Below are 11,257 nucleotides of genomic sequence, written 5' to 3'. Positions count from 1 at the left end.
ACTGTTCCCAATGATGAGCCAGAGATTCATGTTTTATTTCAACAACTCCAAACTTTAATTAGTTCTTGGGCTACTACAGCGACGTCTGAGAAAGCAGATGCAGTAATTACTCACTTAATGGAAGCTTTTGCAGTGATGGGAATACCTCAAAATATTAAGACTGATAATAGTTCTGCATATCTATCTACAAAATGTTGAACATTTCTTCCAATTTCATCATATCACTCACATCACTGGCATCCCTGGTAACAGTACAGGACAAGCTATTATTGAAAGACAAAATCGCACCTTAAAGGAAATGCTCAAAAAACAAAAAGGGGGAGAATCCCCTAAACAAAGACTATTAACTGCTCTTGATTTTTTAAATCAAGATGAGACTGACAGCACTGCTGCTCAGCGACATTGGGTAAAGGAGGTTTCACAAGAATTGAATCAACCTGTGTTTTATCATAATGAGTCTTCTCAGTCGTGGGATCCTGCATGGGTCCTATGATGGGGGCGAGGTTATGCTTATATTTCCACAGGTAAAGGAAAGTTCTGGGTTCCTGAGAGGCATCTTAAGCTGAGACATAGGAACCAAAAGGAAGTTCTACTTAAGTAACCTGACCAAGGATTTCTCAGAGATGACGTTGACGGGGCCTCCTCTACGGTCAACGCAACATTCACCTCTGAGAAATCTGTACCAACCTGGGGTCAGGTGAAGAAGCTTACCCAAGAGAAAGAACAACTGGTTCGGCATCATGGTAAAGAAGTGATGCCATCTACTTTGTTCCTTGCAATGCTTACACTAATAACCACTCAGGTAAATTCTAAGAATCATACATACTGGGCTTACATTCCTAATCCCCCACTGAATAGAGGTGTTTCTTGGTTAGAGTCAAGGTTCCAATTTAAGTTAATGACTCAAATTGGTTACCTGGACCTTATGATGATCAAGGTCCATTAAAACCAGAGAGGCGCCCTGACCGGTTTGGCTCAGTGGATAGAGCATCTGCCTGTGGACTGAAAGGTCCCAGGTTTGATTCCAGTCAAAGGCATGTACCTTGGTTGCGGGCACATCCCCAGTAGGGGGTGTGCAGGAGGCAGCTGATCGATGTTTCTCTCTCATCGATGTTTCTAACTCTGTATCCCTCTCCCTTCCTCTCTGTAAAAAAATCAATAAAATATTTAAAAAAAAAAAAAACAGAGGAAGGTAGAGTCATAGAAAATTATACCCCTGGAATGCAGCAGGGAGTGCCAATATGCTTAGGTCAAGGAGACCATTGTTTAACAACACAGGCACAAGCCTGGCTGAGCATTTTGGAAAACACTACTACTGCAACAAAAACAGGCGTTTGTTTCTTCTGAGTACACACACAGGTTTAAAAATGTTAGTTGGGCCAGAACTGGTTTGGCTCAGTGGATAGAGCATCGGCCTGTGGACTGAAAGGTCCCAGATTCGATTCCGGTCAAGGGCATGTACCTTGGTTGTGGGCACATCCCCAGTAGGGAGCGTGCAGGAGGCAGCCGATCGATGTTTCTCTCTCATCGATGTTTCTAACTCTCTGTCCCTCTCCCTTCCTCTCTGTAAAAAATCAATAAAATATATTTTTTAAAAAATGTTAGTTGGGATAACTTCCACCATGTCATATTCCTACATTTATGCACTTGTCCAATTGGGTCCATTGGGAATCCTGTCGAGGAGAGACGGTTCGGGTTTTATCTAATACTTCCTATGGACGCATCATTGATTGGAGCCCTTCAGGTTCTGCCCTTTCCAAAGCCAATGGAGCTGATCTACAATGGTGTAGAGGAGAGAACAAGTCCATGTCCATGAAAGCGAATGCAAGCATCGTGTGGCATGATAGAGGATTTGCCAACACCTCATCAAGAAGGACATCCTGTTCAATTTAGTTTATAGAAATTGGGACCTGCCTTAAACTCTTTGAAAGCATGGACTGGCTTCTATAAAAATAACTGGGAATTACACCTTACAATTTTATGTAAACAAAACTACCTTTGTACAAGCCTGTGATCAATTACCATTTTTATTAATGAAAGGAGATGTTAAGTGAAATGCTAACTTGGGGGAAATTTCCTGTATTAATTGTTCTTTCTATACTTGTCTAAATTCTTCTATTGCATTTAACCAATCATCTTAAAGCATTTATGTTTTGAAAGCTAGACCTGGAGTATGGCTGCCAGTACAAATGCATCGTAGAAGGCAGGATTCTCCAGCTACTGCTATGTTACAGTATATTGCAGAAGATTTGATTAAAAGAGGAAAAAGGTTTATTGGAATGTTAATTACAGTAATTTTGGGACTTATAGCGATTACAGTTACTGCAGCTGTTGTAGGAGTAGCATTGCAACAACTGTTCAGACTACTGATTTTGTAGCTGATTGGCATAAGGAGTCAGAACAATTATGGTCTGTCCAAAGACAAATCGATAACAAAATACATGCATTAATTGCTGATCTACAACAAGCTGTATTAATGATAGGAGATCAAATTGTAAGTCTGCAAAGACAAATGCATATAAAATGTGACTGGAATTATTCATCATTTTGCATTACCCCTGTACCTTATAATGAAATTTTATTTCCATGGGAAAAGGTTAGAAAATATTTGTTCAATCATAAGAATCTAACAGAAGCTCTGACCGGTTTGGCTCAGTGGATAGGGCGTCAGCCTGCGGACTGAAAGGTCCTGGGTTCGATTCCGGCCTGGGGTATGTACCTGGGTTGCGGGCACATCCCCAGTAGGGGGCGTGCAGGAGGCAGCTGATCGATGTTTCTCTCTCATAGATGTTTCTAACTCTTTATCCCTCTCCCTTCCTCTCTGTACCAAATCAATAAAATATATTTAAATAAAAAAAGAATCTAACAAGAAATTCTAGATTTACAATCTCATATACAAGAAACATTTCAGAAGGAATTGCATAGATTAACTGGGCAAAATGTGTTAAAAGATATGGTTGAGGGATTATAACAATTAAATCCTATACCCCATTTACAAGCTGCTTTAGGAGCTTCTGCTGGAATGCTATTATTAATAATCTGTCTCTGTATCATTTTATATTTAGTCTACTGAAGACTCGGGAAAACCAAGCAATTAGCTAATAGAAAAGCAGCGTGTTATCTCTAATGCTCCATCAAATGAAGCAAGAAAAAAAGGGGGATTTATAGCTGGACATTTGTAAACTAGGATCTGAAGTCCTGCCAAGAAGAAGTGAATGTTCACAATGTGACTTGCAAGTGAGTCACGCTGGATCAAGATTCCACACAATCTTGAGTTCCCGGAACATTTACGTCCCCGAGAAAGGATAAGATTAAATAGTCGTGGGTAGAGCAGAAAGGGAGGGCACAGCTGCAAGTTGTCTTCAATGTGCTATTTGTTATAATATAGAACAAAACAGGATTTAGTTGATTAACTGCTGATGCACTAACCTCGTGCCAAACCCCAATAAAAGCAATGGTTGAGGGTACAGAGTTTGTTACATGCCTGAGCGAGCTATAGCCCTCTGTCTGGCAATCAATCGCCTGTGTGCTTGTCTTACTTCTGCGTCTTCAGTTCATTAAACATCCATCAACAGGGGATACAGTCCAACAATCCAAGCACTGCATGGAACCAATGCCCTCACACCATCAGTCCAAGCCAGAGTGTTTAGAAAGTTAGTCTGGCCCAGGACTATGATCTCACCACACAGTTGGTGTCCACTAAGTGGGGGCCAAAATTCTCAGTTCAATTGGTGCTCTGAACTCTCCTCAGTGTGGGTCAGAAATCCCGCAACTGTGCTGCTACCCTTTGCAGCCAATTCAGCAGAAGGGAGCAGCCTGGGAAGCTCCACAGGTATGGGGAAGGATTCTCACACAGCATTTGAGGTGGGTCCTTTTGCCCTTCCCCACACCAAACAGTTTAGTCACTGACTGGGGTTCTACATAATGCCTTTCAAGAAAGAAGAGGGTCCCTCAAAGTCACTGCTGGATGTAGCCCACAGACCACTCTGCTGGACCCAAACACCACAGAGCAGCCTTTTCAGCAGTCAGAGCCCCTGTAAACTTCTCAGGCTGGCACTGCTAACCAAAAAAGGAACCCTCCCATGGAAAGGTATGGTCCCAGTCTCCCAGTCAGACAGAATTCCCCTGGTTTCCTCTACCCAATGCTATGTGGGCTTTTCCCATCTCTGCTGCTCTGGGTTTAGGATCCCTGCGTGGAGTTGAGACGTCATATCCCCAAAGGGAGGGCATTTTGCATCCGATATCTCTCAGGCTGAGGCCTGCTGCACCTGCTCCAGGGGGGCCTCCCCTCTCCTCAAATCCCTCCCCTTTCACCAGTCTCTACATCAGCGGTTCTCAACGTGTGGGTCGCGACCCCTTTGGCAGTCGAACGACCCTTTCACAGGGGTCGCCTAAGACCATCCTGCATATCAGATATTATTATGATTCATAACAGTAGCAACATTACAGTTATGAAGTAGCAACGAAAATAATTTTATGGTTGGGTCAAAACATGAGGAACTGTATTTAAAGGGCCAGAAGGTTGAGAACCACTGCTCTACGTGCTTTCTTCAGTGCTCCTTAGATAGGATATGTTCAATCAGCTGCAGTTCACCTGGTTTTACAAGTTGTCTGCACAGTATTTTAGCTGTAAATCTGGTCTCTGGCAGGGAGGAAGGGCCCTCAGCCTCTGGTTATGCTGTAGCATTCTTGGGGAGTCTAAATAAAAAGTTTTTTAAAAAAGAAACAACCATACCCATACAAAAGGAAAGGCAGCAGGCATCAAAAATGATAAAGGAATTACATATTTAAATGAAAAGACAATACTTAAGAGTGTGTATCATCGTTCTATGTTTCTCCTTGGTATTTGTTTTTTAGAGTCAATATAACAAAGTACCATAAAATGGGTGACAAAACCACCAAAAATACACTTTCTCATAGTTCTAGAGCACTAGAATGAGTCACAGACACTGTCAAAGACTTCTAACCTATAGAATAGACCTCCTAGACTGACCTACACTCTCCTAGATGACCTCCTTCCTTCCCGTTCCCTTTGCCATCTCTACCTCCTCAATGTAGTCATTTTCTCTAATTTTCCCAATTTCTACTCAATCTTAATTTTTCCTGACTATTCTATTAGAACATCTATTCATATGTCCTTGACCCACTACTAGATTGAAAATGTCTTTATAACACATAAAAAATGTATTCCCATCACCTAGCAGGAATCATTTTTTAAATGTATGCATTTTTAAAAAAATCAATAAACACTGTGTTGAGTGTCCTTTTTTTTTTTTTTTTTTTTGCAATCACACCTGGGAATTCTTACTGTTATCATCCTCCATTCCTCCATTCCTCCTTGTACACTTTCATGTTCCTCAGTAAAGAATACTGATGTAGAGTAATTCAGACTCAAGTAGATTTAGCCTAGGTCAAGCATATCCAGTTCAATCTAAAATTTGATTTTGAATCTCATGCTTATCTATTTCCTGGCAAGACCTTTGATCTTTTTATATGCAAGCACCAATCATATCTCCACCAAATCACCCCAAACGTAATGTCTAATTGGAAATTTCAAAACAATGAAGAATTTCAAATATTTCCCACAACTAACCATTTTCCCCTGAGGACACCATTTCCTGGGGGAGGGGGGGGGACTTCTCAAGTGGGTGACTTGTTTTTTCTTCTACAATCTTCATACTACTGCCCTCCCTGCTCCTTATTGCTCTTGTCAGGCAACTGCCCCTCCTTTTCTGAAATCTAATATTATCATTTCATCAGACTATACCACGAAATATCTATTCCTGTTTTAGTGATTTATAGACCCCCAGGAATTTCTTACCCTCAGGAATTTTAGCTCTGGATCAGTGTCACTATATCCAATATTCCTATCTTAATTCTCAGTGATTCCAAATATCCATATTCCTATTCCTAAGATTATCCTAGGCTCCCAGTTCCCTGACCTGTCTGCTTCAATGATCTTGTCTTCCACTATAAGTTCACTCTCCTTCTCATGTCACTCCCCTAGACAAGTAACTGCAACATCTCCAAAATACCAAATATCCTTCTCTCTGGTCATCTTTACATTGTCACCAAACTCACACCTCTTCTCCTCTTCTTACCCAACTTAAATTCTATGTTCAACTAATCACCCAACTTCAGAATCACTCCCAATGTGAAATCCCTTAAACCTCTCTTATACTTGCTTAGCAGAGCCTGAATTCTAAGTACATCCAAGTCTCTTCCTACTCTGTCACTGCATCTATGTGGCTGAACATGACTAGTGAAAATCACCAACCTTAATGACAGATTTATATATTTATAATTTATTTTTCTTCTTAAATGGATCAGGCCTAAAAAGATACACATTCCAATGTCGTATTCCCACCCTTGTCCTGTCCATTTTTTTTCTCCCACCTCCTTACCTCTACAGATGAGCAATTTTATGTTTCTTGTATGTCTTCCCAGTGTTTTAAAGCAAATACAAGTATATACCTATATATTATTTTCTACACTTTACACAAATGGTAACATATGTACACTCTCCTATACTTGTTTTTTAAATTAAATTCTAAGGCTAGTGGTTTCCTTATTTTTCTATAGGTGCACATCATCCATTTTGTTGTATTTATCATAGTTTATTTAGGCAGACCTCAATAGATGGTTCCAGTCTATTGCTATAACAAACAATGATGCAATGAATACTCCTGAAAATACATCATTTCACACACACACACACACACACACACACACACACACACATATAATTTGTCCCATAAGTCTCAGAAGTCAGATTGCTGAGTCAAAATAAAAAGTGCACTTGTAATTTTGATAGATGCTTATCAAATTGTCCTCCACTGAAGGTGGCCCATTTATTATATACCAGCAGTATATGAGAGTACCTGTTTCTTTATACCCAAATCAGCAAAGCATTTTGTCAAAATATTTTATTTTTACCAATTTAATAAGGGAGAAACGGCACGTTGGTAGACTTTTAATTGTTATTTCTTGAGTTATTGTTGAGTGTTTTTCTTTTTATAAGGGCCTTTTATATTTATTTTTCTGTGAACTTTCATTTATGTCCTTTGACCCTTTTCCTACTGAGCTGTTGGTCTTCATTTTTTTAATTTTTAAAAATTATTTATAAATTAGAGAAATAATAAATTCCTTGTATGAATATAAGTTTTAAATACTTTCCCCCATTTGTCATCTCTCTTCTGCTTTGCTTACCAATGTTTCTTCTCATGCAAAAGATTTTTATGTTTATACAGATAAATTTGTTAATCTTTTCTCTTTTAGTTTCTGGATTGTGAGTCCTAGTTACAGAGGCCTTCCTCACATCAAATATATGAATTAATTCTCCCATGTTTTAGTCCAATAAATGTTATGGTTGCATTTTATTAATTAAATCACTCAACTTATTTGAAGTTTATCCTATGTGGGAGATGAGATATAGATGAGACTTATATATTTTTCCAAAATGTCTACCTCACTACCCAACACCTGAGTCCATCAGGAGTCCACCTTTATTTAACCAAGGAGGTAAAAGACCTGCACACTGAAAACTATATGACATTGATGAATGAGAATACACAGAGAAATAGAAATAAAGTTTATGTTGGTGGATTGCAAGGATATTATTAAAATACCCACATTATCCCAAAAGATTTACAGATTTAATACATTCTCTATCAAAATTCCAATGACATTTTTCACAGAAATAGAACACACAATCCTAAAATATGTATATAACCACAGAAGACCTTGAATAGCCAAAGCAGTCTTGAAAAAGAACAACGTTGGAGGGATCCTGATTTCAAACCATATTACAAAGCTGTAGTAAACAAAACAGTATGGTATTGGCATAAAAACAAACACAAAGATCAATGGAACAGAATAGAGTGCCCAAAAATAATAAACCCACATACATATAGTCAAATAACTTATGACAAAGGAGGCAAGAATATAGAATGGGAAAAGGACAGTCTCTACAACAAATGATGTTGAAAAACCTGATCAGCTATGTGCAAAAGAATGAAACTGGCCCACTATCTCATAACACACACACACACACATACACACACACGCACACACACCAAACAATTAAAAATGGATTAAAGAGTAGAACATAACACTGGACACCTTAGAACTCCTAGAAAAAAAAAACATAGTCAATAAGCTCCTTCACACCTGCGTTGGTGATGTTTTTTTTTTTTTTTTTTTTTGCATTTGACATCAAAAGTGAAGGCAACAAAAGTAAAATAAACACATGGGACTATATCAAGCTACAAAGCTTCTACACAGCAAAGGAAACCATCAACTAAGTGAAAAAGCAATATACAGAAAGGGGGGAAATATTTGCAAATCATATATCTGATAAGGGGCTAATAGCCAAAATAACATACAACTCAACAGATAAAAAATTCCAAACAATCTGATTGCAAAATGAACCCATGATATGAATAGACATTAAAAAACAACAACAACATCCAGATGGCCAACAGGTACATGAAAAGGTGCTCAACATCTTTAATCATCAGGGAAAGCCAAATTAAAACTACAATAAGATATCACCTCACACCTGTTAGAATGGCTATTATAAATAAGACAAGACATAAATGTTGGTAAGGATGTGGAGAAAAGAAACCCTTGTGCATGCTTGTTGGGAGTTTCAACTGGTGCAACCACTAAGATAAAAACTATGAAGGTTCTTTTAAAAATAGAACTACCACATGATCTAGCAATTCCACTTCTGGATATTTATATGAAGGAAACAAAATACTAACTCAAAAAGATATTATCATCCCCATGATCACTACAATTAGTATTTACAATAGCCAAGATAGAAACAACCTAAGTACCCTCCGATGGATGAATGGATAAAGAAAATGTGTTACATATACACAATGGACTATTATTCAGCCATAAAAAAAAAGGAAATCCTGCCATTTGTGACAACATGGATGGACCTTGGGGGCATTATTTTAGGTGAAATAAGTCAGAGAAAGACAAATACCATATGATCTCATTTATATTTGGAATCTAAAAACAGAAAACAAAAAAATCAAACTCACAGATACAGAGAACAGAATGGGTACCCAGAATTGGAAGAAGGTAAGTGGGCAAAATGGATGAAGGTAGTCAAAAAGTATAAACTTTCAGTTATAAAATTAATAAGCCCTTGGGATGTATTATACAGCATGGTAACTATCTATACTAATAAAAGGGTAATATGCTAATTAGACTGGGAGACCTTCCAGGAGACCTTCTGGATGTTCTTCTGGACAAAGCCACGGTGGCGGAGCCGAGGTAGAGGTGGTTAGAGGCCGGCAGGCAGAGGTGGTGAGGGACGATCAGGCAGGCAGGCAGAGGGGTTAGGCGCAATCAGGCAGGCAGGCAGGTGAGTGGTTAGGAGCCAGTGGTCCTGGATTGTGAGAGGGATGTCCAACTGCCGACAGTTGGACATTCCCCAAGGGGTCCCAGATTGGAGAGGGTGCAGGCTGGACTGAGGGACAGATTTCGTGCACTGGACCTCTAGTAATTAATACTGCATATATTTAAAAGTTAGTAAGAGTAAATCTTAAAAATTCTCATCACAAGAAAAAAATTACAAATATGTATGGTGATAAATGCTGACTAGACTTACTGTGATCATTTAATAATATATACATATCAAATCACTATGTTGTACACATGAAACTAACATCATGTGATATGTCAATTATAAATCAATTAAAAAAAACAAGAGTTTATCTTTAGCCTTTCATCAGAGGTAAATTACCATTTATAATATATTTATAGATTCTCTATTCTGTTCTCTTGATATATTTATGCACCAATACCATACTGTTTTAAGTAACATGCTCTACATCAGTGGTTGGCAAACTCATTAGTCAACAGAGCCAAATATCAATAGTACAACGATTGAAATTTCTTTTGAGAGCCAAATTTTTAAAACTTAAACTATACAGGTAGGTACAATGTTATTAACTTAATTAGGGTACTCCTAAGGCTTAGGAAGAGCCACACTCAAGGGGCCAAAGAGCCACATGTGGCTCATGAGCTGCAGTTTGCCGACCACACCTCTACATGATATATAATTACTAGAGGTGCGATGCATGAAATTCATGCAAGAGTAGGCCTTCCTTCCCCCGGCTGCTGGCACCGGCTTCCCTCTGGCATCGGGATCCGGGCTTCCCTCCGGCCTCTGGCACCTGGGACCCGTGCTTCCTTCTGGCCATTGGCACCCGGGACCTGGGCTTCCCTCCAGCTGCCAGCACCCAAGACCCGCCCTTCCCTCTGGCCACCGGCACCTGTGACCTGGGCTTCCCTCACAGAGGGAGGCCCCACCCACCTGCCATAGCCCGCTGGTTGGCAGCCTGGGCCTCCCTCTTTGGGGCGATCATGGAGCCCCCTGATTGATCACCCTGCCAGCCAGTGGCCTGGGCCTCCTTCTGCAGGGTGATCATGGGGCAATGGCTGGGTCCCTGACCAATTGTATCACACCCATCTTGGCTGGCCTGGTGCCAGCGTGTGTCATAGTGTGGTCCCAGATGTTTGTCTGGATTGTTGTCCAGATGGTCGTTCTGCTGTTCAGCCGTTTGGTCGATTTGCATATTACAGTTTTATTATATAGGATAGGTAACTAGAGGCCCGGTGCATGAATTTGTGCATGTAGGGTCCAGTTGGCCTGCCCTGATGGGGGCCGACTGGGGGCAGGGCCGGCTGGCGTGAGGGGGCGCAGTTGTTCCGGTCGTTCCAGTCATTCTGCCATTTGGTTGCTGGGTTTTAATATATAGGATAGATAATAGTTTCTTCTTGTTTATATGTGAACTAGAGGCTGGGTGCAGGAATTCGTGCACAGGTGGGGTCCAGCCGACCTGCCCCAACTGGGGACTGATAGGGTGAGGCCGGCCAGGGGGAGGGGCTGTGGGCAGTTGGCCAGCCAGCCACCCCCCAATCGTGGTGGTGGGGTCCAATCGGGGGCTGCGTTGGCCAGTGGGAGGGGCTGCAGGAGGTTGGGGGGGGGTCCGATCAGGACCCTGATCAGGCAGTTTAACTAGAGGCCCGGTGCATGAATTTGTGCATGTAGGGTCCAGTTGGCCTTCCCTGATGGGGGCCCATCAGGCTGGGCCAGCTGGGGAGAAGGGCCGTGGGAAGTCGGCCAGCCCTACCCTGATTGGGGTGGTGGGCCAATCGGAGGCAGGGCTGGCCAGGGGAGGGGCCATAGGAGGTTGGCTGGCCTGCCCTGCCCCCAATCAGGGTAGGGGGGCCAAAC

This window comes from Myotis davidii, unplaced genomic scaffold (assembly GCF_000327345.1).
Source record: "Myotis davidii unplaced genomic scaffold, ASM32734v1 scaffold2064, whole genome shotgun sequence".
NCBI classification, from domain to species: domain Eukaryota; kingdom Metazoa; phylum Chordata; class Mammalia; order Chiroptera; family Vespertilionidae; genus Myotis; species Myotis davidii.
The sequence above is the reverse complement of the archived record's forward strand: the minus strand, read 5'-3'. Positions refer to the sequence as shown.